The sequence below is a fragment of the Cricetulus griseus genome (assembly GCF_003668045.3).
Source record: "Cricetulus griseus strain 17A/GY chromosome 1 unlocalized genomic scaffold, alternate assembly CriGri-PICRH-1.0 chr1_1, whole genome shotgun sequence".
NCBI classification, from domain to species: domain Eukaryota; kingdom Metazoa; phylum Chordata; class Mammalia; order Rodentia; family Cricetidae; genus Cricetulus; species Cricetulus griseus.
Window position 1 is genome coordinate 143,758,777 of NW_023276807.1, and position 25,208 is coordinate 143,783,984.

The following is a 25,208-nucleotide window of genomic DNA, read 5'->3' on the forward strand; positions in this document are numbered from 1 at the left end:
TGACTCATTTGAACAGAATGTGTGGGAGTGATGATGTATGACTTCGGAGACGAGGTCCTAAATGTTCCTGCAACTTCCTTTTTTGCATTATTTGGGGTCACAAGTTCTGGGAGGAGAAGGCTGTCGGCCTGTAACTATGCTTAGGCATAACAAATGAGAACTCCATTTGACAACAAATTAAGTACTCATGACAATGCCATGCCAATAAGTCCCAACAGACTGGAATCCTGGCTGAAATCTACCCCCACCCCCATGTGTGTGTATGCGTGTGTAAGTATGGGCATGTACATGTGAAGGTACAAATATATATGAATGCAAGAGAGCATACACATGTGTGTGGATGCCAAAGAATGACACTAGGTATCTTTCTTGATGGCATTCCATTGCATCGTGAGGCAGAGTCTTCCACTGAACTTACAACTTCCCAAAAGGTTAGCCTGACTGACCAATGAGCTTTAGGAATCTGCTTGTCTCTCCCCTAGCCTCCTGGCTCTGGGTTTACAGATGCTGGCTGCCATGTGGAATTTTACGTGGGCCCATCGGGCCTGGACTCAGGTTTGGTGGCAGGCACTGCACCCACTCAGCCATTTTTCTAGGTCCCTGGCTGACATTTTGACTGTTTCACTTGACAGCTATCGTCAGAACCGTGAGGCTGAGCTATTCCAAAGTTTAGGCCCACAGAGAGGAAAAGTCTGAGATAATGACCATTTATTGTTGTTTTAGGCTTCTAAATTTTGAACTAATTTATTATGTAGTAGTAAATAAGGAATACATCTCTAAACTTTCCCTACCACAGCTGGAGAGCTCCCTTAATAACTGCAATCTCTTTAGAGAGAATGGGGGCTTTTTGTTTTTGATCATAAAGTCCTTCTCCCCAAGGGGTACCATAAAACCAAGAGCAACACAGAAGCTGAGTATCCACATCACACATTAACACACGGTCCTCACAGATGGGCAGTTAGCAGTTTGGGACCATTATGATCTGGCTCCAAGGAGGTGTGTGCACTGATAATAATACATGTTTCAAGGATTTTTTAACATTTGTACTTTCAATCCCACAATGCTCGAGGTTATGTCACTCATTATATTAAAAAGACCTGAAACACACTGCCCAGGATCTGCAAAGCATAAGCCTTTACCATAAGCATCCATAACTTTAAATAGCCCATAGAAATGCAATGGGGTATTTTTGTCTTGTTAGTCTTGTATTTATACTTTAAGGAACAGTGAGATTAATCTGTTATGCTGTAGCATGTCTGAGTATATACAGATTTGTTTTGTTTTTGTTTGAGACAAGGTCTTTCTATATAGCTTTGGCTAGCCTGGAACTAGATAGTGTAGACCAGGTGTCCTTGAACTTGGACTTGAGTCTGAGTGTGGGATGCTGGGATTGCAGGTACACACCACTTCACCTGGCTTACACTTGTTGGTTTTGGATCAGTTTCCAAAACCATACAGTATATTAATTATTTGCACAATTTAGAGCATGATAGGTAAGTAAACAATAGATGATGTAAAGCACAGGTGTGTATTAATACCTCCATTTTTGTACAAGGACCCTGAGCATCTGTGACATTGGTTTTCCAATCCCCATGTGTAATGACAGGCATCTGTGCCAAGGTTTCTCTATTTCTAGGCTGTTTTCTATCCATCACAACAAAATACACCAGGATGACCCTTAGCAGGAGTGCTTTGACACCAGTTCACAGGAGCTTCTCTACAGGGATTTTAGGCAAAGTTTAAAACAGTATGGTATGGCATGTGCTCTCTCAAGATGCTGACTGGACTCTTTGTGTAATGCCTTGTCAAGGGAATAGTTCTGGGGAGAATGCTGGCTCAGTGAAAAAGTGCCTACTGTACAAATGTGAGGACTTGAGTTTGAAGATTCTCAGTATCCCCACAAAAAGTTGGGTGTGAGCCTGTAACCCCAACGCTGGGGAAGTGGAGAAAAAACAATCCTGGGGGTTCACTAGTCAGACAGCTTAGTCAATGACGGAGTTCCGGGTTTGGTGAGAGACCCTGTTTTAAGGCTGGTTAAGGTGGATAGCAATTACACCCTTTACATGTATATGTATATGTAAATATGTATGTGTATGTGCACGTGTATCTATATGTGTATGCGTAGATATATATGCAAGTATATGTAATATACAGAAAAAGAGAGAGACACACAGAGGTTTCATAAAGAGGCTGGCCTAACTGAAACAAAAAAGTACTTAAACCACATTTAATGACATGTTTTCCATCACTGCCTCCTCCCCTGCCACCTAACCAAAAAACATAAAAAGATTAAAAAAGTCAGATTGTCTATTATCGGAATAGAGTCTGTTTATCTGTGCGTGTCCATTATGGCTAACAAATAGAAGAAAGCACATTTAGCAAATCTCTTTGGGGGCAGAACTAAGTTCAAATCATTAAAAAATATTAATTCGTAAGGGAAGTCTGTTCCAAATCACTCCTCTACATTTTCCTCTTTCTAAATGAGATGGGTGCCCCAGGTCACACTTTCAGTGCTGGAACATTCTCAGTGAATGCTTGAGACAGAATGATTTTCAAGTCAAACATGGAAACTATAAAACCAAGAGCTTAAGCTAGAAAACCTCTGTTTTCTGTTTAGAATTCCCAAGCCAGCTTACCAACTGGGGGAAAGGGTGATGAGCACTGGACTCAAGGAACTGCCAGGGTACTTTTCCATCTGGTTACGGCCGACTGTGGCTGGGGGTGCAGGATAATTGCTAAAATGCCTGCCTAGAGTGCATGAAGTCCTTGAGCGAAATCCCCAGCAGGCGGGGTTGAAGATTAATCTTGAAAGATAAATGTCATTATTCTTGTGAATCAGTGTAGAAGACACTACACTTCCATTTCAAGAAAGCTACCAAAGGGGCCATTCACTGAAGATGGATTCTCCCACACTGGCTCATTGTACAATGCTTGATAGGTCTTCTGCTCTGAACACATATGGCATTCCAGATTAATAAAGTCCCAAGGGCCCATGTGCATGTGTTGGTGCAAAGTCTACATCTGGCTGGAGGAAGAGTGAGCATCAGTTTAAGGTACAGCAAGAGAACTTTTTGGCCCAAAGTGACAGCCATTCCTCTAGGTTCAACTGAAAGCACTGTCTTCGAAACATTTCTTTGGCATATTTGGGGAGTGCACAATACTACCTTGGTATTTAAAAAGAACACTCTTTCTGATGCAGCCTTTGGAGAGCTGATTCTGACCCAACACTTTATTCCTTGTTGTCATGGAGACCTGTTCATCCATCAGGAGCATCCTATATGTGCAAGGAGAGCAGGCCAGATCTGTCAAGCTTGCTTACACAATCTGTGCTAATGCAACTGTGCTTGATCACCTAGGTGTAGATTAAGCAACCCTGGCCTTCCAACACTGTCCCTGCCATGCCACACTCAAGGAAAACTGGACTCTCTATTTTTTCCCTGGGTGGTCACTGTGTGGATGGAAGTTCTCACACCCACATGCTGAGCCACTATGTCCTTGGCCCACAATCCCCAAGCTCAACTCTGTAGAATGGTTGGCTTTAGTCACTCTACAGTAGGTATCAGAGAGCCACAATGATTTTCAAAACTTTGTTTGTGAAGGTTAGTGTGGGACAGCTTTTTCTTCTTTTTATTGTCCTGTTTGCCTCTTTGTATGCTGTCCCTCTAACCCAGAGCCAAACTGGTTTATTACTCTTTCCTCTGCTTCATTTAAATATAGACTGTTCTCTCCAAAATGCAACCATGTTAATAATGTTGAAATTTAACCCCCATTTTGAGTTACTAAATGAGAAGACAAGGGACCTTTCTGAAGCCATTTGACTTTTGCTCTCATGAGTGGACTGGCCCGTTTACGCCCTATGGATTAGTGGGTTAATAGGTTATTTTGAGTGGGTCAGCTGTAAAAGCCAGTCTGGCTAGCTCTCTGGTGGCTCACATCTCTCTCCATGTGATGCTAGTGCCACTTTGGGACTTGGCCAGCAAGAAGGTCATCGTTAAATGTGGTCCCCTGACCTTGGGTCAGAACCACGAGTGAAAACAGATCTGTTTTCTTTATAGCTTACCAGTTGGTAGTAATGTGCCATTAGTAACAGAAAGCAGACTAGGTCACACCGGCTTTTATCTTTTCTTCTGCTCGCTCTGAAAGTGTGGAAAAGTAAACTTGGGCTCTATTTCTCATCCCAGCAAGTGTCCCATACTCTAGGTCTGTTCCTTTCCCCAGCACATAACACTCAAGTTCTCTTGCCAGCCCATCGCCAGGAACTAAAGTCATTCTTGCTCCCCCACCCCGCTTCTGTCCTTTGTATACCATTCAAACAAACACATATATACCACCGCTCTTATTCAGAAAATGAGAAACTAGGCAAGCCAGACTCTCTTTGAATTCAAGGCCTGCTTGTTTCAGCCTCACAAGTACTGGGATTGTAGGTGTGTTGTACACTCCAGGCTGTGAGCTCTTTGAACTTTCCAGTGGCGTATTTCTTTTTTAAATCTTTCAACCAAAAGAAACAACAACAACAACACATGTTTCAAGGTGTGGGGGTGGATAACAAATGAAACCCACTTACCAGCACTCAAATACGATCATACTTCAAAAATCTAAATTCTACTTAGTTGGTATCGTGTCTATTAAAACAATAGATAGAGCATTATCTACTTCAAGTGTAGGCATCCTCAGGGCGGAGTCATATTTTGGATGACAGATGTTAAATCTGGTTGGAATGTGACAAGAAACAATGTTCCGTGGGGAACACCATGCTGACCGGACGCTTGACTAAGCACGTTTCAAAGCTTGGTGCTTTGCTTCCAGACATCTTCCTTTAAAAATAAGCAATCCTTCTATTCAGAACCTTCTCTGTGCACCACGGCTTTGAAGGAATTTGAGAGTTTGCAAATTCGAAGTCGAAAACTAAAGGCCCATGGTTAAGACTTGAATCCACAGTGGTTTATCCACAGTGAGACGGGTATGGCTTTGAAGAGTCCATCCTCATTAGGATCATAGAACATGGGCCGTGATCTGGTACAAGGCTACTTCAACCACCCTCCTGCCTGGCATAGGAGGCTGTATGCTAACATGAGCCTGTCTTCAAAGGATGCAGAAGATACAACAGAATCACAGTGCCCAGAGTTCAGTTGTTTTCTCAATCAGTGTTATTTTTATTTTGCGAGGCTTACGATAACCCCCCAAATGGCTTTGAAATAAATCCTGAACCCTGCAGGACTGATCAAAGCTTCCCCATCCGCAGAGGAATGTCTGCTCCTCCAAGCTTAGGGAGGTTTCCAGACTAATGAGCTAGAACACTGTCAGATGCCTGGTTGCCAAGTAATATGTTAAAGTGCTTTTCTAATGAGATTTCTGCAAGGTAACCATAAAACCTTAAAAAGAGCACTAAGCTTCAGTGAAGCAAATATATTTTAAAAAGGAAAGAGGAAAAAAAAAAGCCCAACAACAACCAAATGCCTCTAAAGGAGAGAAGAGGTCAATGTGGTAGCTAAGGAAGCTAAAGAATAATTGATGAATGGAAAAATAAAGTTCAAGTGATTTTCACATCTGATATAGTGGGTGCACATGAGCTACAGTAACGTGGTGGTGATGAAGGAGCCCCTGATGTCCACAACTGACTTTAACTATTGCTCTTCCCATTCACCTGTGTCTGTAATGCATCTGTTATGTACATCAGCTTCAGATGGGATTGCTCTCACACAGATGGGATTCCATGTCCAGAAGTCCTATGTGACAATTTAGGAATATTATATGAAAATCTTGTGCCAGGGTCCTGCCTTAGTGAGCCTGGGCGGCTATACCATCAACTGGGTGGTTTACACACAAGAGATTTCTCAGCGTTCTGAAGGCTTGGAGGTACAAGTTCATTGTTCAGGAATGGATGGGCGCTGGTGAGAGTTTCACTTCTTTTGTGGATAGCCATCTTCCTACTGTAGCCTCATCCAGCTTGACAAGGTATTGATTCCATCCCTAAAGGCTCTACTCCTATGAATTAATTGTCTCCCAAATCTTTACCTACAAACACCATCAAAAAAGAGGGCTTGAGCATATGAATTTTGGGGAAACATAACCCTTTAGTATACCACAGATCTCTTTATTCAAACCAATATAGTGAGGGTTTCTGAGGTGGTTTGAATGAGAATAGCCCCCATAGGTTCATATGTTTGAATGCTTGGTCCTCAGTGGGTGGAATGTTTCTCAGGATTAGGAGATGGGGCCTTGTTGCAGGCAGGCTTTGAGGTTTCAAAAGCTCATGCCACGCCTAGTTAGCTCTCTCTGCTTTGTGCTTGTAAATCCAGCTGTGAACTCTCAGCCTGCCTGCCTTTATGCTCCCCACCATGATGGTCATGGACTCTTAACAGTGAGCTCAAATTAAACACTTTCTTATTAGTTGCCTTGGTCATGGTGCTTTATAACAACAATAGAAAAGTAACCAAGACAGCTTCTGACCTGAAATATGAATAGTATCAATGCTTCAAAGATTGGACTACTCTGAAAGAGCTTTGAACGTTCTCTTCTTGGCTCTTAGCTGTCACTCCTCCTTCATTATTTAACCATGGAACCTCCCTGACAACAGTTTCAAGAAAAATCCAATCCAAGATGAGTTGACACCAAAGAGGAGCTATTGTTTAATAGTTTAAGATTGCTTTTTCACTAGTATTGGAAAATGATTTATTTAATGTCAACAGGATTAAAATGATTTTCTAACTTTGTCATTCTAGATTTAAGCAGAAGAAACGAAGCAAAATAAGACACAATCATGATTAAATATGCCTTATGCAGCCACAGAACATATTCAAATAGCCCTCTCTCTCAGCCCTCTCTCTTGGCCCAGGTTCTTCAAGGTAAGCGCATGTTAAAAAGCCAGGGAACCAACCTAACACTGACTCTGGACCACAAGGCCCAATGCAAACACTTGGAGATAGCTTAAAGGTGAATTCTCTTAGAAGCTTTAGACCTCAGTAACAGAGGTCTAAATGCAGTAATACAGAGTAGAACAACTGCTGTGTTGCAAGGCATGGTGACACAGCTCTCAAGTCCCAGCACTCAGGTAAAGGCAGGGGGACCGGAACTTCAGCATTACCCATGGCTACACAGTGAGTTCAAAGCCAGCCTGGGACTTACGAAACTCTGTCTTAACAATGGTGACAATAACCAAAACTAAGCAATGGGGTCCTGGAACCCAGGCTCCTAACCACTATGTCATAACATTCCTTAGACAATCACAAACTCTGACTCTACACTTTAACATGAAAATAGACTGCTTGTAGCTGATGGAAAAGTGGTACAGCTCCATCTCTTTCCCTCAGTCTTCAACAAACTTCATCCAATTCTGACTTCTAAGAACTTCAGCCTGATATCTCCTCCTTACTTTTCACAAGGCACCTCTGAGGAGCCAGTGATATAAATACGTGTTCTGCACTCAAGGTTCTTCCTTCTTTTCCTTCTTCCTTCCTTCCTTCCTTTCTTTCTTCCTTCCTTCCTCCCTCCCTCCCTCCCTCCCTCCCTCCCTCCCTCCCTCCCTCCCTCCCTCCCTCCCTCCCTCCCATTTTCCTGTGAGCTTTGTTTTTTAACACTGACCTTGTTGAGGGAATGCTGGCTAACCCACAGCCAGCAGGGCCTCTGACACAGACAGGCATTTCAGAAATGCACTTGGCTGATAGCTGGGAGTTTCCTCCAGCAATGGAAAGTTCCAGTCACACTGTTCAAAAGACCAGTTCTGCCATCTACTCCTGCTGACCTGGGAACTACCCCACAGGCAGGGCTGGCTCTGGGCCCTGGGGGTCACAGATGTTTGTGGACCAACTCAATCAACGCCTTCTACTGCAGATGCTCATGTTTGCAAGTGCATCCTGGATGTGGGTTTCCATTGCTGCTGGTTAAGGCTTTCCATCTAGGTGGGAAAAAAACCCAAAACTGACCTTGAGGCCTTTCAAAGTGTAGTGTTTGCCTTCTGTCTACAGAAGCAACACACAGTTAGCTCTCCAGCTCCCCTTTGCTGCTTGTTAAACGCCATCACCTCTCTATGCAGGGTTACACTGTTTAGTGATTTCTTTAAAAAGAAAAAAGTAAAACAAATTGCAGGTTATTCATTGTGGTTTGTGTTGCTAAAACATCCCGTGTTCTTCATTAGCAAAAACCCTTTCTCTCTCCCCTGCCTTTCAACATAGCTTGATGAGATGCAAATAGAACCATTTTCAGCTTTCCAACTGAACAGACATGGGGGGGGGGAGGCAATAACGAGAGCAGTGCTTTGCTTATCGCTGCGTTACACATTAACACAGCCCTCCTTAGCAGAGGTTCTTCAGGGCAGGCACACTTCAAAAGCTCCAATAATTGACAGAATAAGCACCCTGGCACTGTAAGGCCAGTGCAAGCACTGGGGACAGGCTGCAGATGAATTCTGTATGGAACCCCCAGCCTTCGGCAGCTCAACAGAAAATACATGCAAAGAGAGGCAACTTTCCCAATTTCTCTTCTAAGGAAACATGAAAACAAAGCCAAAACAGAGTTAACGGGGAAGACAGGTAGCAGGCTCAGTCCTATGTAGTATCTTTCCAGGTGACTTCTGTCCAGCAGAGTCCCTGCTACTGACCTCTGATAGTGCCTTTTCTGTGACCTTCATTCTATTTTTCTCATTAGCAGTAACTGTGAATAGTAAAAATGACCACTGCCACAAATAATACTGCCCCTACTGACATTTAATAAACTTACAATATGCCAGGCAAAGCCCATGCCCTTGCATACAATGTCTGTGCTGATTCACACAAGCACCTAATAAGGTGTATTTACAGACAGGACCCTGAGATTCCACCTGGTTAAGGAACGGTCAGAATCACAGAGCTTCAGCACTAGGGCCAGGATACCAGAATAGCGTTGACTCTAGGACTTGCGTCTTACCATGATTCCCATAGTTATATGGGTCATGGCTCTTTGACATGGCCTTCCATCCCATCAGAGCTGACCAAAGCCTCGGTGGGCATCTGGGCTAATTCCCAACTATAAGAATGAAAGAACCATCCAATCAGCTTCTCCTCTGTACAATGGGAGAAGCACCAGATCCCCAGGGATGTGTTCCTGATGACCACGTCTTCAAAACATACTCTATTTAATTGGCAAGAGTGGGAGATGCTGCTACAGTTAGATACTGAGGGTCCACTCAAAGCCCACATGTTAAATGTGTGGTCCCAGCTCACACTGCTGTTGGAGCTGTGGCAACCTTAAAAGGTAGAGCTTAACTGGAGGCCTTTGGGTTACTGGGTGTGTGTCTGTTAAGGGGGTAATGAAACCCAAACTCCTTTGTTTTCACCTATTCTTTTTCTGAAAAAGATTTTTTTTTTGAGACAGGGTTTCTCTGTGTAATAGCCCTGGCTGTCCTGGAACTCACTTTGTAGACCAGGCTGACCTTGAATTTACAGAGATCTGCCTACCTCTGCTTATGGAGTACTAGGATCAAAGGCGTGCACCACCACCACCCAACTAAAAAAATACTATTTATTTTTATATGTGTGAGTACTTGTGTGAGTTCATTTTCACCATATAGATGCAGGAACCCTTGCAGCAGAAAAGAGTATCAGTGTTCCCCTCTGAATTTGAGTCACAGGTGGCTATGAGCTAACCACTGAACCATCTATTGTTCCAGTTCTGTGTGTGTGTGTGTGTCTGTCTGTCTGTCTGTCTGTCTGTCTGTCTGTCTGTCTGTCCTGGCATTCTAGTCATTAGGTGAGCAGCTTTTCTCTACTTCACATTCCCTGCCACAATGCCTCATCATAGGTCCCAAATCAGGGACAGAAACCTCCCAAAGTATGAGTGACAATGGCGTTTTCTGCTTTTGAGCTTGATGGGTGTTTGCTGTGGTGATGGAGGACTGAGTAATACAATATATAAGATGAGGGTGGGGATTTGAGAATGGGGGAGGAGATGAAATCACTTCTCCACTGTCACTGTCTCCAGCATTCTACCTGCTCTAGCCCTGTGTGCCCTGGGAAGTGGGCCATGGCTGAAGCCACTGTTCTAAAGTTTATAGCAAAACTTATCTCCAGCCCCACCCCTGCCTGTCCGTTTAGAGGGAGCTTCCTCTGTGACTTTTCTTTTCATGTTCTATTTATAACTGGCCAGGGACAGCTCCAGTCTTACCCACACCCCTTTCCCTGCAACACACATGGGGCTGGGAAGCATGGGAAGGCACATGCTGAAAGACAGGAGTAGAAAGGCACTGTCATGAATGTGCCTTTCACTACAGAGTTACTGCATTCCCTCCCAGTCAGGGGACGCCAGTGTTAACTCCCTATTCTTCAGCCCCTCGTCCTGACCTTGTTTGGTGCTTCTGGAATCTCCCGGGTAGGTTAAGAATGCCAAGGGATGCCATATGGTCCACCTCACTGTTTCTCTCCCGGGAGTCAACACCGGCTTCCTCTATGGAGCTTCCCCCCTTTGTCAGTACAGGAAGTAGGGATCCTAACTTGGGAATTTTAAAGTGGGACCTTGGGTGGATACTTTCTAGAATGTTCTTGGCTACAGGGTGGAAAACTTCCTCCGATGTTGTCAAGGTGAAACTTGCCTGGTCATCACTTTGGAATCGCCCATGTGTCTCTTCTCTTATGCCTTGTACCGAGCAATGGCCTAAAGCCTGGGGTTGGGGTGGGGGTGGAGCATTAAACACAACAGCTGCGGAAATGCTTAGAAATCATGGAGAGAAGAAACTGATGTTAGAAACTATCCTGCTCCACTCTTCCCACTCCACACCATAGACCACATATTTTACCCCCCACAAAAGAAAACATTCCTGACCTTTGTTTAGATGTTTATCAGAAGCTGTCTGGACTTGCAGTCTCTAAAGTCACATTCTTTATTAGCCACATACTTCTTCGTGTGTGGTGTGACCCTCCAATCAGAACAGCGATGCATGGATCCTGAGCAAAAACCATTTGGGGATGGAAGCATTAACTACCACCCAGGGACTCTCACTGAACCTAAATGCAAGCAGGAGCTGCAGTCAGACCTCGGGATTCCCGGTGGTGGCAAAGGTTTCAGTTTTGAATATATGTGGAAGAAATCCTCTGACCTGAGATATTGGTGACTTTTTTCACTATTGTGGCAAAAGCTTGACAGACACAACTTAAGGGCAGAAGGAAGGACGTTCTTGGGCTCATGGCCAGGAAGGCGTGGCAGCAGGAGAGACTCCTCCACAGCAATGAGAGTTTGGAACACCACTTCTTGCCACTTCGGCAGTTCAGAAAACAAGAGCGTTTGGGTTGGAAGGATGACAGGTTATAACTTGAAAAATCTTTTCCCAGTTATGTCCTTCTGGCCTTGCCTCCTATCCTAAAGATCTCACAGCCACCCAAAACGGTGCCACCCATTAGGAACAAAGTGCTCAAACACATGAGCCCACGTGTACACTTCATATCCAAACCATAATAGTTCTAGATACTATGGGACCATGGTCTATTTTCACATGTTTATGAATCTATGGTGTGTTAAGTATGTGTGCATGTATATATGTGCATGGGTACATGTGTGGCACAGCATATATGTGGAAGTCAGAGGAAGACTTGCAGGAGTTGGTTCTCTTCTCCCACCTTGAGGGTCTTGGAGCTCATACTCAGGTTGCCAGGCTTGGTAGTGGGCAACTTTACCAGCTGAGCCATCACACTGGCTTCAGAACCCTGATCTCTAAAACAAGACTAGAATCCTCCACCCAGAAAGAGAGAGAATGCAATGCAAAGCTCTCCAATGCAAAACAAAGGATCGTGCAGAGTTTTTATTCTGGCTCAGAAATGCTTCTACTCTGGGTTGTAATCAAATAATTTTCCCTTCCTGGTCCATTGACATTGATAAATTAGATCATACTTGGGATCTTATGTAAGTAATTGGCACCCAACAAGCTTTGGATGCACAGGTAAAAGGCAATGTATGCCAAGCCAACTGAGCCAGTAGTGGAGTGTGTCAGGCAGAGGCAGAGCCAAGTGTCAGGGAGGACACTGTTGACAGGCAGGCTAAGTGGGACTTGGCTCCAGTTCCCACCATATTCTGTTGGCCCTTGGCTTTTTTTTTTTTTCTTTGTGCTGTTGTGGTTTGAACTCAGGGTACCCTCCCTCTGTTTTTAAACAGTTAAATGAGGGAGGATGGAGTTGTGATTGAAGAAGTCCCTTTGGGGCCTTGAATCCTCTCTGATTCTTTGTTTCTACACACATAATGGAAGGAAATAGGGGCACACAGCAGCTCAAGGACTCAGTTACAGTAAGAGAGTCAGCCTTCCAAGTTCCAAAGAGTCTTTATAACTTCCCTTTTCACAGCCATAGGTCCCAGACTGAGATCGGGGAGAGCTCTGCGTACATCCAGAAAAGATGCCATGTGTGAACCCTCTCATCTGATCTACATGTATGAGTCCAACTCCGATTTCAATTACATTTTTGCTAATTAAAAGAAGGCAGAAAGCTGTCAACATGGCTCAGCAAGTAGAGGCGCTTGTCACGCAAGCCTAGCAGCCTGAGTTTGATCCCCGGAACTCACATAAAGGTAGAAGGTGAGAACTGACTCCACAAGGTTGTCCCCTGCCTTGCACACATGTGTGCATTGGTGCCCCCCACAACACATCATACGAATACACATTTTTAAAAGCTAGAGCAAATTCCTTTAAATTTACAGCAGCATTTACACTACCCGAGGGAAACAGTATTCTTTTCAAATGTTTTCACTGGCATTAAAAAAAAAAAGCACAAGAGTACATGCTTAGGATAACAATTCAAACAATACACAGGCATGAGACAGTAATGGTCTTCTTTAATCCCACTATAAACCTGCCCTGAGTAACCCATATTCATTGTATATATTTCTTCATTTCCTTTTTAAAATGAAAAAAGAAAAAAGTCAGACATATTACCCTGCAGGTCTCCCCTATTCACTGAAAAGTCGATGTATCAAAGCTTATCTCTGCAGATCAATACCAACAGATGGACTTCATTGTTTTCTGAAACTGCACAGTGTTCCACAGCATGGATTTGCTTAAGAGAAGCCCGGATGTTTTTTCTTCTGCATGTTAACTATGAGTCCATACACACTTCTTTATGTACATCCTGATGCTCATGTTTCTTCTGTACAATGGGTTCCCAGTTCTGAGACTGCTGGGTCCGAGGGCACGGAAACACTTAATTTCAGCAGGTATTCCTAGATAACTTGGCCAATGCACAGCCTTGGCAATATTTATGAGAATGCGATTTTCTCACACATTTCCCAGCAGTGAGGGGAGTTCTGTAAATCTAGGTCAAGCCAAAGGGGCAGCACTACTGGCGATTGTTCTTCTTTTAATTGCATGTGGGGATTGTGTGTGAGGTCTTCACGTGTTTTACTGGCCGTCTGTAGCTGCTCTTCTTTTCTGCACTGTTGATAGGTTTTGCTAATTTTCTTAGATTTAAATTCTCTCTCTCTCTCTTTCTCTCTCTCTCTCTCTCTCTCTCTCTCTCTCTCTCTCTCTGTGTGTGTGTGTGTGTATGTGTGTGTGGTGAACCTACAGAGACAAGAAGAGGGTGTTAGTTGTCCCCTGTAGTTCTCTCCCTTATTCCCTGGAGACAGGGTATCTCATTGAGTCCAAGGCTCACCATTTTGGATGACTGTGAGCTCTTGCCACTGCTTGTCTCACTGTGAGCCAGTGAGCTCTTGCCATCTGCTTGTCTCTCCAATGCCAGTGTTACCGGCATATGTGGCCAGGCCTGGCTGCTGCTTCTTCTTCTTCTTCTTCTTCTTCTTCTTCTTCTTCTTCTTCTTCTTCTTCTTCTTCTTCTTCTTTTTTACATATATGCTGGGGATTCAAACTCGGGTCTTTATGCTTGCACAGCAAGGGCTCTTACCCTTTGCACCACCTCCTCAGTTCACCTGCCCTGCTGTTTTAAAGTGGCTATTACTTGCTCTTGTGTTTCTTTTGACTTTGCTTCTATTTCAGAAATATGTCTTTTATTTCTAATTATTAGCTATTCACTTCAATTTTGAGTTCTTCTAATTCTTATTTTTTTGCCTTGGGGGGGGGCTTTCAAGACATGGTTTCTCTGTGGCTTTCGAGGCTGTCCTGGACCTAGCTCTTGTAGACGAGGCTAGTCTCGAACTCACAGATATCCATCTGCCTCTGCCTCCCGAGTGCTGGGATTAAAGATGTGTGCCACCACTGCCCGGCTCTAATTCTTATTTTAAAATATCTTTAAGCTCATTTTATAAAACAGAACTACAGTTTTTATGTATGTAACATGTCCTTTAGTTTTTAGAGATGGTGTCGTCTGACCCTCTCACATCCCCCCACCTCCAGTGCTGGAGATTGAAACCAGGGCTACCCACATGCTGGGTAGGTGCTCCCCCCCCCCCCGCCACACAGTTGAGCCACACCCTCAGCCCTCTTCACTTTTTCCAGTGTGAGACTTGATTTTGATCTTCCTCTATGCTTATTTTTATGTAAAATCCACAAACTTTTCAAAGGAGCTGCTGTCCAGGTTTCCTTTCTGTAACTTCACAGAGCACTATTTTGAACTTTCTCATTTAGTGATAAAAATTTGATGACTTTCTTCCTGTGGCTTCCTGGTTTTGTTTCCCTCCCCAACTTTTATCTGCCTTTACTGTCTCTGTATTGTCCAGTTTTGAACTGCCCGTTCACTTTCACAGCAGCTCTCTCTCTGTAGGTGAGAGGTCCAGGAGCTTGCAACTCCCTCAGCACCTCCCCTGGCTCCCTGGCTCCTACCCAAATGTGGATATCCCAGGGAACATCTGTTGGAACTTCCTGTGGTCAGAGGTGTCATGACGTCCTTCTTTCCCTGTATCTTTCCTCATGGCTGCTGACTTCCCAAGGCCCGTGGCACAGGTTCCAACCCACTTTGCAGGGAAAGCTTGTCACCTACGGTTTTGGTTTTGCTATCCAGTGGGTATGTATTTTTATTTAATTTTTTAAAGCTGTGGTAAAACACATGCAACACTAATATTAGCATCTTAACTCTTTTCTTTTTCCAGTGCTGAGGACAGAACTGAGAAGCCTCACACATGCTAGCAAAGCACTCTACAATTGAGCCACATATCCAACTCCATCTCAACTGCCAGGTGTATAGTTCAGTAAAGTGCAGTTCAGTATATAGTTCAGTAAAGTGCAGTTGGTAGCCACCTATGATGGCTCAATCTATGAGCTTAAAAGGTTACCATGGTACAAAAGCGGCAACATTCAGTGGGAGCTGTATATGAGATCTTGAGGGTTTATCTTTCCTCAGGCTAGCACTATGAGGGTGTGGCATTCTCAAGTGATCAGTCAGCCACTCAACCACAAAAGGAACATTGGCCAAAACAAGTGTACTGCGCTCCTCTGCCACGATGTAACAGGTTATGTGTATTCAATGCATTTTTTTGTTGTTTTTTCAAGACAGGGTTTCTCTGTGTAGCTTTGGAGCCTATCCTGGCACTCACTCTGGAGACCAGGCTGGCCTCGAACTCACAGACATTCGCCTGCCTCTGCCTCCCCAGTGCTGGGATTAAAGGTGTGCACCACCAACGCCCGGCATTATTCAATGCATTTTGAATGATTATATTTTCAGTTTGTGATGGCTTTGGCAGCATGCGACTCCTCATGAATCAAGGAGCATCTATTCATTCACATTGTTGTGCAAGCAATCTTCAGAATTCTTCTCATCTTACAAACCTGGAACTCTGTATCCATTAAACAACTCCTATTCCACTCTCCTGGTTCTGGTGGCTCCCTCTGTTCTGCCAAGGAGACCAAGGTCACAGAGACGGAGAAACTCTGCTGCTACTATGCCCCCATTAACACAGATCCCCTGCAGACTGGAGTCTGTTTTAGAGCCCTCAGCTATAGCATGGCATGGAACTCAGTAAGCAGTCCCACTCTGAACTGAGGACCAAGCGATTCTTAATTCTTAATAGTTTTTGGCAGTGTGACAAGATGCTCTCTTGTGCTCATTAAAGTAATTGATGGGTAACATAAAAGGTGCCATCCTTACACCTTTCCAGGCCAATATGCAACTCTCTTGTCTTGAAGGCAATGCTGCTAATTCTTCATTAGCTGGCTGATGACTGGCAGGAAGGATCAGATGATCTCAAGAAGATGCCAAGTGTAAACTACTTTATATTTTACTTTATAGAAACTAGTAGCAGGTTTCTTTACTAAGTGGTTGGTTCAAGATAACTTGATTATATAGTGGTCTCTGGACTCTGCTTGTGAGTAATTGAAGAGAAAGGGGTGGCCCAGGTGCATGAGGGGTGGCCTCCTTAAAATGTGTGATAGGTACACACACGGTGGTAAGTAATTGGGTATGATGCAATGGGAGTTCTTGCTACTGTCACTGGTAGAATCCAAAGTAATATAATCTTGTATTCATATAGGGCTTTACAGTTTCAAGGTTTCAAATTCATCACTCCATTCATTTCTATAACCCTGGTCATGGCCATCTAAGGCAGGACTCCATGGTGTTCTTTTGTAATACTACTGATATAATTTGAGGAGGGAGGTTGGAAGAGGGCACATGCAAATTATGAACATATGAAAACAGAGAGGCAGAAACTGACAGTTTTTATAAACCCAAACTCTACAATCACACAGTGAATTCAGAAAGCTGCTATGCATAGCTTCAGTGCCCTGTTTACAGAACTCATCAATCTGAAATAAATGTCCCATTTCTAACAGAAACTACTGTGCACTGCCTTCTCAGGTGGTGCCTAAGTTCAGGACTGCAGTTCTTAGGACAAAGGTCTGCCGACTTTAAGGGCTCAGTGGATTGCATTCTTTTTCCGTGGATTTGAAATGCATGCACACAATGGCAACGTCTCCCCAGAGGACTCGATTTTATTCAAGCAGATTGAAAAGTAATTTGTTCACAGTCTTATGCTTTTCGGTGGCTAGGTGTTATTTTTAGAAAGCACAGCAATTTATCTGATTACCTCTTCTAATTCGTTTTACCTCCCCCCAACCCCCTGCCGCTGCAAAAGTGAAGTGACACATTATTTTACTCCACAAAGCAAACAGATCCAGGCAGTGTGCACGCTCTGGGAGTTAGATCACCTGGAATTAGCAAATTGATCACAGGGATTTGGGGATGATTTTTGATCACAACTATATCAGACAACGGCACTACCCAAACCTGAATACTTGAAATTATTTTAATGTTATCAAAGGACACCTTACAGAATAAACACAAGCAGAAGGACTTTCTTGTGCTGTTAGTAATCACTTACTGGAGACTGAAGAGGTGAACAGGGAATATAGTGAAGGAAACAAGGTAAGAATGAAAGCTGGAATGCATAGATTAAGAACTATAAAAAAAGCCAAGAGTGGGGGCTCACACCTCAATCCCAGCACTCCAGAGGCTGGAGCAGAGGATAGTGAGTGCCACTGGTGTGGACTATCTACCAAGACCTTGCCAGAAAGAAAGATGGCAAGTGGGCAAGCTGTAATGGATGAAGAGGCACCTAGCACTTTTAGTAGGCTCTGGCACTCAGGTTTGGCTGGTTTGGGACTGAGTGTGATGGAGGGGTGTGTGTGTGTGTGTGTGTGTGTGTGTGTGTGTGTGTGTGTGTGTGTGTGTATGTATGCCTGTATTTGCACAAAGTCATCTGAATTTTTAATGTAGCTGCTATTACCTGGTAACGCAGCTCTGTTTGGGCATTCAGATGCGCTACATCATGGAGGCCTACTTTACAAAGCACGAGCCATACCGTGCCACAGCCTTCTTCTGAGATTAAAAGGATGATAATGCATATTCACCTTACACGGAAATTCTCATAAATCCCATTGTGTTGTTATGTTATCTCCTGGTCAAAAATGTGAAAAATTCTGCCGGAAACCACAGGTAGCTTTCTCTGTGCTGTAAGTATCCTGTCAGCAATATTATTAGCAGGAATAATGGCCTTCCAGAGGACTAAGGTTGCTGACTGTGGGAGACTGAAGCTCCAGATGAAAAAAGGAACAAGACCCTGCAGCCTCTGTGAAGGACTCAAGGGCAGCTCTGAGGACAAGGACTGTCTTTGATTTTAGTGAAGCCCTCAGATTTCTAGCCCTTTTGGTTGTTTTGTTTTCAGACACAGCCTTCCTATGTTGGCTCATAATCTCCCTGCCACAGATTTATGAGTGCTGGCACAATGTTTGTTGTTGTTTTTAATAACAAAATATCCTTAGTAAAAATGAAATTAAATTTGTCTGTATTCCCAGGTCACGTAGAAGCTGTGGAGCAGTGGAAGTCAGTTAACAGGTATTTATAAATACAGAATCTAAATCCATCCTGGTTTGTCCACAGGGTGAAACATTTGGCACTGAGTGGTTGAAGACTGATAGGAAGAAGCACCCTCATTGTCCCAGAAATAGGTGTCACCTCACCTATTTAAAATTTTCTTTTATTCTTTGGCAAAAGAACGAGATAGAGTGATGTAAATTTTCCTGCTTATTTTTCTTAGCATATATCCAGGTATTTAAGCACACTCTTGAAAAATTAAAAAAATTATTCTTAACTGTATGGGTGTTTTGATTGCATCCATGTCTGTGCACTATTTGCATGCCTGGTGCATGTGGAGGCCAGAAGAGGGTGTGAGATCACCTGGAAGTTGGGCTATAGATGTCTGTGAGCTGCCACTTGAGTGCTGAGAATCAAACCCGGGTCTTCTGGAAGAGCAGCCAGTGCGTTTATGTTCTGAGCCATCTCTCCAGTCTTTAAACACAATTTTGAAGATTCTTTTTCATTTATGTTCTATTATTAGTTCAATCATAAACAAACAAGAATACGATTCACTTGTCTCCATCCCCATATGTGTCTTTGGGTAAAGCAATAACAAACTTATTTATATATGATGTATCAAGGCAGTTATATTACTTATAAGCTCCTATAGTGTATAATCAAATTATAATGTATTTGTACATTCTAAGCATAGGTTACAAGGGTGACTGTACCCTTGTTCATTTTTTTCACTCCCAGAAAATATGCTTCTGGTGATTACAAATAAAGTGTACAGGGCCAAATGCCCATGTAGGCAAGCATGTGTGTAGATCCTTCATGTCTATGTATTTTTATTGACTTGGCTTATACAGGGGTTACCTTATTTTGAGTCTTACTGCCTATTCTGCCTTTCTGCACTTCCCAACCAATCAGGACAGACATGAGTTTTGCAGGATCCTTAGAGAGATGGATCTTTCTTGTGACATAGATTTCCTTTTGGCACACAACACAACATGTACCAAAAAAAGCAAGCCCTTGATGGGAATGTAAAGGACTAATTTTCCACTAGCTCATGGAAAGTTAGGAAGAAGAAATGGGGGAGGGATTTCCCTTATAACCTTCCGGCTGCTCTATGAAATAAGAGTGGAAGCCCTATTTGTAAGGAGTTAAGGGTCAGAAAACCAAGGGTCAGGACAAAATCCTGCTTGGTATGAGACAGAATGTATTTGTTGGCTCAAGAGCCAGGCCCCAAATGATTCCTCAAATATTTGCTCTATGCCCATGACTACATTATGGTGGGATATAGAAAGGAAGCCCAACTCATACATGTGTCCTTCAAAGTCCTCGAAAGGTCCCCATGGCTTGTTGCTGAGATGATCATTTCCCAATGTCGCCAGTCCTCCCTTGCAAACACTTACTTGTAATCATAAACCAAGCCTTTACAGCACACGGCAGCCTTTAAATGGAAACACACATAAAACAAGGTTGCCAGGGTCTGTCTGTATTACCTCCAGTTAGTATTCACCAACTCTGTGGCAGCAGCAACCTAATACAGAATCTAAATCCATCCTGGTTTGTTCACAGGGTGAAACATTTGGCACCGAGTGGTTGAAGACTGATAGGAAGAAGCACCCTCATTGTCCCAGCAATAGGTGTCACCTCACCAATTGAAGAGGAAGGGAGACCAGATGACCTTTTCAGGGGAATAAATGTTGCTCTAAAGCTGCTGAACATTCAAAATGCATCAACTCATACAATCCCCACAGCCACCTGGTGAGGTGGACAGCGTCAGTATGTTAAGGAACAATGCTGAGAACATGCCAATCAGAGGGTCTCAGCTGAGTGACAGGGGACTCTCCCCTAGGCTGGGGGACCTATAAGCTGAGTGGAGCTACCTGGACCTCTTAGGGATTCCAGAGAGGTGACAGTGTGAAAAGGTTCCTCTTTCTAATAGGGCATCTGAAAAATCTACCACCATTCATTCATTTGCTTCTTCAGTGCCTATCACATCCAAAGGCTATGAGAGGCTGGGGATTTACTGGTGAGCAAAGCAGATGAAAACACAAGGCTCAAGGAATGTGTGCTCTCGAGAAACAACCAACAGGCTGGATCATGTAAGTCTAGGTTAATTCTCAAGTATCGTGATACTGACAGAGGTAACCACAGTTCCACTTTGTTCAGACAGGCGAGAGTATAGAACTAGCCAGGAATTAAGACAGAGGCAAGCCCTGAGTTGCCGGTAATAGGAGAGGCCATCATGTATTTGAAGAGCTTCCACTGGCTGTGATGGACATGGCATCCTGCAAAGTCCTTTAGCTGTAAATCACTGATGCTGGGTGAATGAAGCAAACACTGCTCCATCATATCAGAATTTCTCTAAGAATAAGGGTCCCCTAAAGTCACTGGGAGTTACTCTGAAACAGTAATAGTTCCAGGCCTGGGCATGTCATTAAACCACCTGGAAAGCATTTATGAGTTCCTTGGCTCAGTTCAAGTCCAGACCAATTAAATCGGAATCTTGGGGTGGAACTTAGGCAGAGCTTTCTGTGACTTGCTCTGGCATCTCTGATGCACAGACCAACTACGAATGACCACTTCAGAAGGCGAGGTGGCCTTGTGTCTGGAGAGTCTCGGGTCAAAAAGCTCTGCTAAGTTCACACAGCTTGCAGGTGCTGGGTCTGCAAAGTTAATCATTTTCTTAGCCCTCCTCAGAAAGAAACGCTCATTTTTTTTGCTCTCTCTCCCACACTTGACAGTAGTGCTATCATCTCTCGCACACAGGCAGCCAACCTAAGTGCGGCACCTCCTGAGTCTAAATTTGCTCATTTACAGTTGAATGTTTTGCTTTTTCAAACGTGTTCCTGCCAAGCTGAGGCTACATGTGTAGGTCAAAGAACAGAAGTGCAGCAAAGGAAGTATTTTTTTTTTTATTGACAAGACTCTAAAAGCCAAAGATAATGCCCAGCATGTGCCTCCTTGGCACTAATTGAACTCTTCGGTTTCCAAACCGTGATTTTTATCCAAAATCCTCTATGAAGCCAACAGAGGATGGCTAAAAACAACAACAACAACAACAACAACAACAAACAAACAAACAAAAGAAAACGATGATTCAAACAGCCTATTAGTGAGCATAATGCTGGAAGAACATGTAAGGAAGGGGTAGGAAACTGGTCACTGCATTGAATGACTCCTGAACCCCAAATTGTGGGTCAAAGCTAGTAAAGGGAGCTGCTAAAAATAGTATGTGTGACACTGAACTGGAAGATGAATGCATTCCGTGATGCAAAGTATAGTACACAAATTAGCCATGCAGTCTAAGAACACATGTTAGCCAGCACTAGACCATCTCAATGGAGTCTAAACACACACGCTAGCCAGCACTAGACCTTCTCCAAGGAGTCTAAACACACATGCTAGCCAGCACTAGACCCTCTCCATGGAGTCTAAGCACACTTGCTAGCCAGCACTAGACCCTCTCCATGGAGTCTAAACATACTTGCTAGTCAGCACTAGACCTTCTCCAAGGAGTCTAAACACACATGCTAGCCAGCACTAGACCCTCTCCATGGAGTCTATGCACACATGCTAGCCAGCACTAGACCCTCTCCATGAAGTCTAAGCACACTTGCTAGCCAGCACTTTCAATGAAATCTGAGATCCCATAAGAGAAGGTAGGATTTTTTGCCCTAGAACACTTGTAGACCAAGGTGGAAATTTCTAGAGTCTCCAGTACTATTATCCTACATATTGTTTGTGTAGACCTAAACAAAGTTTTCAGATCCAACCAGGAGTTATATAGAGCAGTGTTGTATTTGCACTGGACAGAGTAAGATAGCAACGCACCACAGGAAAGAAGTTATTTTTTTAAAAATCTTTGAGAACAGGTGGTTCTGGGAAGCTTAAGCCAGCTTGGAATTTCCAAGCCTCCTGCCCCATCCTGCTAAGTGCTGGCACTGCAAGTGTGAACCTCTATATCTGGCTTTTGTTGTTGTTTCAAAGGGCACTTAGAAACTCACTCAGGCTCCATAATGCCAGTAACACTAAAAATGGAAACAAAACAATTTCACGAGATCTTTCATGTGCCGGACGTCAGTATCTTTTCCTGTATTAGCTCACTCCCCTCACACTTTTGAGTGAAAGACATAATCATACCAACTTTTCAGGTAAGAAAAAACAAATGGTGTATGTTTGGGCCACACAAGCAGTGAAGAGGCATAAAGGGTCTGAACAGAGCTCTGACTTGAGAGTGACCATGCTGAAGCTCTGTGCTGTATTTCTTCACACATACCATCCAGGTCCTACCTGCTGTAGCACACTGAAAGCACACCATAAGAAGTAAAAACAACTGGTAAAGACAGTCTAGTATCAGCCCTGAAGTCCCATCAGACCCACAGTCACCATGGGCTGGGAGCTGTCTCCCCTGCCTTTCGGCTTGACCTGACTGAGGCAGGAGTTTTGAATTAATGGATGGAGTGCATTAGGATCCTAAGATACCCCCCAAAACTTCCTTAGGGTGATGCGAATAAAATGAGGGGTAACCTCCACTTCTGGGTGTTGTGTACCGAGCCTCCTGCCTCTCCAATGTGGCATGCCAAGTGTTTGCTTCCTGGTGCTCTTACGGGGCATGTCAGGTGTGGCTCTGGAATCCGGGGACTTAAGCAAGTGCACTGAGCAGGGCTCACCACTTAAAACACCACTGTAGCTCTGGTACTAGCAAAGGACAGGGGGGCAGGGAAAGAAAAGCTCATTTCTTTGAGCTCAGCTAGACAGGAAAAAGGGGCAGCCTGCCGTGATAGGCCAGGCAGAATGGGTGAAAAGAAAGAGGCCTCAGATGACAGAGCATTTGGGTGGTAGTGAAGGAGTGGGGGGTTCCCTTTGCCTCATCTTGCTGGGTCTAGAAAGACCTGCCTTGCCCTGCCCTGCCAGTTACCGTCTAGTGAACCAAAGGTCCCATGGTACACAGATCTGCTCTTCTCTGCACTCTGAGCCTCTGATCTGAGACACACCTGAGTCCACAGGGGCCTCTGGCTCTGAAGCCCTGGCTTGTCAACTATCTGGCAGTGTCTTTGTCTCTGCCCCAGCCTGCCCTCTCCAGCCGGGCTTAGCATCTTTAATAAGGGGACACACTGCAGGACCCTGCTCCTTGATGTCTATGCTTAGAGAGAAGCTCGCATTTCATTTTCCATCAAAAGCTGGTGGTTTCCTGAGGGAGTCCTTTGGAAGCCAAGGCTACCATGTAATTGCTGAATCCACTACTGAAATCCCCCCTTTGGATCCCTGAGTTCTGAAAACTCCCATAGAGAAGGAGCAGGCTTGGAGTCCTGTAGGCCCTGGCTGCCCTGACACATTCCTGAGGCTTCGTTTCTGTGTGGTCTCTTTGGAAAGTTCCAGGCAATCCATTTCTCGATAAATGTTTTCATCTTTGCCTGGAGTCAAGCCAGCAGTGAGCAGAACAGATGTCAGACCTAAAGCCTCTCCAAATCCACTGCTTGACCATTGGCTGCTAATTTGTGCGGATGCAAACGAAATGCCTGGGAATGTTTCTCATTCGAGGGAAGACAAGCCCTGATAAAACTCATCACTTTATATGCTGACTTAAAAAAAAAAAGCAAGCCCCCATAGAAGCTGGAGATGCCCCTTCTTCAAGAAAAGCATCATGAGAAGTAGGGCAATGGCAGTCTGCTGCACCAATGCCTGCTACAATATTAAAGCACTATTTTCCTCCTCCCAGAGTCAAAATAGAATATGCTTAATTGAGCTCTCAGATTCCTTCATGGATTTTCCTTTTGCACCTTCTCAAGGGTCTAACTCTACCACCACCATCACCACACTGACTTCAATGCCTACAAAAGCAAACAGATGCACGACAGTGTTGCTACCAAGCTCCATCCCTAGGGCAGGAGTAAATATTCAAGTTGAGAAAACTGATGGGAGGGAGAGGTGTGCTGGGGTTACAGGTATGCTCGCCATGTCTAGCTTCATTCATGATTTGACTTTCACAATCATGAATGGAGGAGGAAGCCTAAGTCGTGGAGGAGGAAGCCTAAGTCGTACCATCGCTCATGATCTACATCATCCTAAAGTTGTGACAGGTGCCTGTTTGGAGTAGCCAGCTCTGTGAACCTGTCCTTTTGGCTTGGCCTTGGCCTCCGCCTCGTCAACACTTACTGTGGGTAATGTCAAACCTCATGAATGGGCCTTTGTCAACACTAGATTACTAGGTCTGCTTTACCTGGTTTGAACCTTTCTTTTTTTTTCAGAGGCAAGACTTCTGTGTGCTCTGGCCTGCTTTGGGGAAGAGCAGGATTTCCTGGACAGCTCTGTCCTCCCCTTCTCTCCTCCCAGTAACCTCCAGCATGGTTAGAGTTGTTGAGGGGTGGGGTCTGCTGTTAGTCCCAGCTGTGGCTAGTTAACCTTGCCTCCATGTCTTCTGTGACCGGAAAAGCAATTCAGCACATTAGCTCTTTCAAAAGGGTCAGATCATTTTTGCCATTAATTGAATTTGGGATAAAACATGAATTCAGCTCTTTCATACATAATTTCAAACGAAAAGCAGACACTCTTTGCCTCATTCTGTCTACTCTGGATTCTTCTCCTGACTTCTCATGTAGCATCAGAGTCTGGGTGTTTGGTGTGTGTAGGGGTGCTCGTCACTGACTTGGGAGACCCCTATAGAACATGCTTGGGGGTGATATCTGTGGACATTTCTAGTGTCTCCACCCTGAACTGACTTATAAAGAGTACAGGACATCCTGGGATATCTGTCTTTACTATTACCTTAAGTGATAGGCACACGAGTTATTGTATACGCCTAAGTCTCTGTCACTTTCACAACTTTCTGATCTTGTCTGTTATAAACTTCCAAAGGAAGCCACATTCATGGACACCCCCTCCCCCTGGCTTAAGAAATCTGCTAAGAGTAATGCAGTCTTCCCTTTCTACTGGTTACTTAGATGTTTGTGCTACAATTAAAAGTATAGAGGAGGTCAGAACCTACATGGAGCAGCTGGAGGTAAA

At 44.1% G+C, this 25,208-nt stretch overlaps 1 protein-coding gene and 1 long non-coding RNA gene across 2 annotated transcripts in view; one reads left to right on the forward strand and one right to left on the reverse strand.

The window, feature by feature from the left end:
- Positions 1-25,208, reverse strand: part of Igfbp7 (insulin like growth factor binding protein 7) — a 58,751-nt gene that overhangs the window by 26,903 nt on the left and 6,640 nt on the right. The gene's annotated exons all lie outside the window — the stretch shown is intronic.
- LOC118239609 lies at positions 14,496-20,275 on the forward strand. The gene is made up of 3 exons (XR_004772226.1): positions 14,496-14,906; positions 18,191-18,230; positions 19,773-20,275. It is a non-coding gene; the product is annotated as an uncharacterized LOC118239609 (long non-coding RNA).